This window comes from Etheostoma spectabile, chromosome 20 (genome assembly GCF_008692095.1).
Source record: "Etheostoma spectabile isolate EspeVRDwgs_2016 chromosome 20, UIUC_Espe_1.0, whole genome shotgun sequence".
NCBI classification, from domain to species: Eukaryota; Metazoa; Chordata; class Actinopteri; order Perciformes; family Percidae; genus Etheostoma; species Etheostoma spectabile.
The window spans coordinates 20,347,709-20,347,952 of NC_045752.1; positions in this window are offsets into that span (position 1 = coordinate 20,347,709).

Consider the following 244-nt stretch of genomic DNA (forward strand, 5'->3'; position numbering starts at 1 on the left):
TTCTGCTTAATTACTCAGCTTCTTCGGTTGTCCAGGGAAGAACACTTTGGCGCCTAAAGCCACAGTGGTTACAAAATCCCAAATTTCTTGACTATGTTGGGAAAAACATTGATGACTATTTTCAATTGATCACAACAGAAACATCTGCCTCGATAAGATGGGAAGCTTCCAAAGCTTTTATTAGGGGTCAAATGATGGGATACACAAGAAATAAATCAAATAAACAATATCTAGAGATATTGAA